Raw genomic sequence first — 3,725 nt, forward strand, 5'->3', positions numbered from 1 at the left:
GAAACATCAAGAGCCGAAAACCACAAAAGCAGAGAGAGACTAAGTTAGATTATACCACAGTTCTGGCTCAGAAGCCATGGCCCATGCTTCCAGAATATTCCAGAAAGTGTCATTCTTCCCAAATCCTACCATCACGTCCTTTTACAGGCTGGAAAAGACCTTGCTAGAAATCATCATGCTCAGCCAAGGCCCAAGACAATGAACCGACTTGACCAAGAATACGCATCTTGACTGGCATGAGCCTAGAACTTGGGTCTCAGATTCGGGGCTCAGCACTCTGCGCTCTTCCTTCTGTTTGCTCACCCATCAGACTTCCCAAAAGCCTCTCATCATGGATTGCTGATGGGACTGGTCTATGCCGAACAAGTAGATTTAATTAATTCTGGGGTGGCTAGCATCTTGGTAAATGTAGCCAAAAACAAGTATCCATTTTCCAGCTGAAGAAGGAAAAATCTGTAAGCTTTGACTGGGGGCATTGGCAAGATCATGTGCATGGAGGAAAAATGGTCATCTGGGGTTTTTTTGCCCAGCTAGGGTACCTTTAGCGTAACCCTTAGAGAACCTAACATACTTCCATGGACCCTAAGAAATTCGTGTGTCCCAGACTATACAATAAGATTCCTGCTACGTGCTCACCATCAGCCCAGCACTCTGGCGAGTGGGAGTCTGATACAGAGAACTCAGGTGGACAGAAACACAACCAAGAGCATTCTGATAGGTGGGAAGGGCACTGGAGGGAAGACCAAAACCACAATAAAATTCACAAGGACTAGCTAGCCCTCTTCCCCAAGCCTGAGCAATGATCGGGTTTAACCAGATGAAAATCAGGGCAAGTCGGGTCACGTCCACCTTGCCCATGGAATCCTTCCCTGTTGTGTTTGCACAGGAATGGGCACCAGGCAAGCAGATTTGTCTCCTCTGAGGGGTGCAAGGTGGCTGGGAGTGGAGAAGTCTGTCTCCAAGCCTAGTTCAGAGGATCCAAACTCTCTGTATCCCACGTAGGAAACGCTGAGGTCAAACCTGATTAAACTCTCCAAGAGAATGAAATATGGGGTAAGTAATCCTAAGTAGCCTTCTTTTTTGTAATCCATGAAGGGCAAGGTAAGTGACCAAGGCCTTAACTTACCGTAGGAAATGCTGAATTCAAACATCAATTACCATGGAAAGAGGGACCAAGGTGAAATCAGTCCAATTCAGCTAACCTGGAGAGAGGATCGGGGTTAGTGTGGTGCCCCGCTGCTTGGGTTTTAATATTGATTCAAACAATTACAAGACGCCCGGCTTATGGCTGGGCATGAGCTGACCATGTGTCAGCTTCACCCACCACGTGAGAGTTCCAGCACTGGCACCAGCTCACATTGTTGCTGGAATGAGATACTAGAACTTTCAGTGTTTAAGGCGTGTGGTCTCATGACAATTCTATGAGGTGGTTACTCCAATTACACACATGCACATGCATGTACATATACATGAACACACACACACACACACACACACACACACACACACGAACACAAAAAACACACTGCCTAGAAAAGGAAACAGAGGCAAGACACGTCCACCATCACCCAGTGGTGAACAGAAGAGCCAGGATTTGAACCCAGGCAGTAGGACACTAAATCCTGTGATCAGATATATGTCATTTACGTAAATGTTTACCCGAGGGCCTGGCCCCTCAACTCCTCAGTAGCCTTCAGCCTCAGTATTGTTCTGATAGACCCTGAGAGGTCAGGAATCACTGCCACGCCAGAGCTCTCTGCACATTTGGCTGGGATACGGAGGCCAGGCCTGTTACAGACCAACAGACTCACTTGATGGCTGCTTTGGGCTTTCTCCAGCCATCAGATGCAGAGTCATTGCTCCCAAAGCCAAGCCTCTGAAGGAGGACAGACACAACTCATGGAAAGTCGAGGGCCAACCAGAGCTGGAAAGATGATTCTTTAAAGGCTAGATGCAAGCTTACAAACATCACCTGAAAAACCCAGTTAGATTCCATGCAAAGCGTTGACCCCATGTGTCCCTAGGACAGCAACATGCCCTTTGATGCTCAGACTGGTACATGGCCTCTGGGCCAGGCTGCCAGCTGGGCCCTCCCACAAACTCTCCCTCCTTTCAGATTCATGGGACCTCGGCTGGTGGCCATGACTTAGACGAGCATGGGCCAAGGTCTGTGCCTTTTGTCCCCCTGGGTAGGCTCAGATGGTTTCAAGCGATGACTCAGACCTGGCAAGGAAGAGCATAGCCGTGCGTGCACCCCACAGCTGCTGCTTCTCACCGAGCACCACCACCCACGTGCACTTGCACAATGAGCGTGTTTCACCAGGAGGCCCAGGTGCTGCCAGCATTGTTTATTGCCCATGTTATTTAAAAAAAACCCATGGGAACCTGGCTTTCCTGCCAGCCAGCTGGGCCTGGTTCCTGCTCTTGACTTTCTGACTGAATGTCACACAGCAGGGCTTTACGGGCATAATGTCGAAATTCACACAGCTCAAGAAATACACAAGGGTGGCAATATTCACCTCCTTCGACTCAGCAATACTCTTTACTCCATAGGTGTCAATAATAGAGGTGAGAGCTGCCTGGGTAGCTCAGTCGGTTGAGCATCCAACTTTGGCCCAGGTCATGATCTCGCGGTTTGTGGGTTCGAGCCCCACATCGGACTTTGTGCTAACAGCTCAGAGCCTGGAGCCTACCTTGAATTCTGCATCTCCCTCCCTCTCACTGCCTCTCCCTTGCTTGTGCTCTGTCTCTCCATCTCTCTGTCTCTCTCTTTCTCAAAAATAAATAAACATTTCAAAAAAAAAAACAGTAATAATAGAGATGAATACCAAGACACTGAGTCAATCATCATTGTAATTTCTACTCCACTGACCCAGCCTGGCCCTGGGAGTTGTATCCTTTGCTCTGTGCAGGAAGAGAGGAAATGTTTACCTATGAACATCTGAGAGCCAGCGCGAAGCCCAGGACTGAGGCCTTGGGAAGGCATGTGACAAGAGAAGAGAGGACCCAAGACCTCGCACATTCACAATAGGAGGACGGGCTCAGTCTCGAAGGCCCCATGGCTCCCCCCAGGGCTGAGCAAGCATTCTGCCTCACTCTCCCTTAGAAGAATAAGCAACAAGGACAAACCTCACTAGCCAACAGGGACTGTGTTTTCTCCAGTATCACTCGTGCCTATTAGTTATTATTCATCTTCACAACAGCCCTGGAGATAGGCTCTCAGTGGTACTATAATCAGTACAACTTTTCCCATTTGAAATAACGAGCAGGGGAGCACCTAGGTGGCTCAGTCAGTTAAGCATCTGACTCTTGGTTTCGGCTCCCAACAGGGGGATCTAGCAGTTTCATGAGTTTGAGTCCTGCATCAGGCTCTGCGCTGGCAGTGCAGAGACTGCTTGGGAATCTGGGTTCCCCACTCTCTGCCCCTCTCCCACTCGTGCTGTCTCTGTCTCTGTCAAATAAATAAATTTTTAAAAAAACAAATTAATTACATAAAATAAAATAATGAGCAATATATTGCTGATTAGCATTTTCATACAGAACTTAAGACGTTCACTAAGTAATATGTGAACTCCCATGGGAGATGTCTGTAAATCGGCAAGTTTTGAAAAATGAAGTTTAAAAAGAAACCTGTTCACCCTTACTTCACTTTTTGAGAAGCCTACGACAAACATTACAGCACACTTACCCGGAGACCTTAACCTCAGTTCTCTTTTTTTTTTTTT

Source organism: Suricata suricatta, chromosome 9 (assembly GCF_006229205.1).
Source record: "Suricata suricatta isolate VVHF042 chromosome 9, meerkat_22Aug2017_6uvM2_HiC, whole genome shotgun sequence".
NCBI lineage: Eukaryota > Metazoa > Chordata > Mammalia > Carnivora > Herpestidae > Suricata > Suricata suricatta.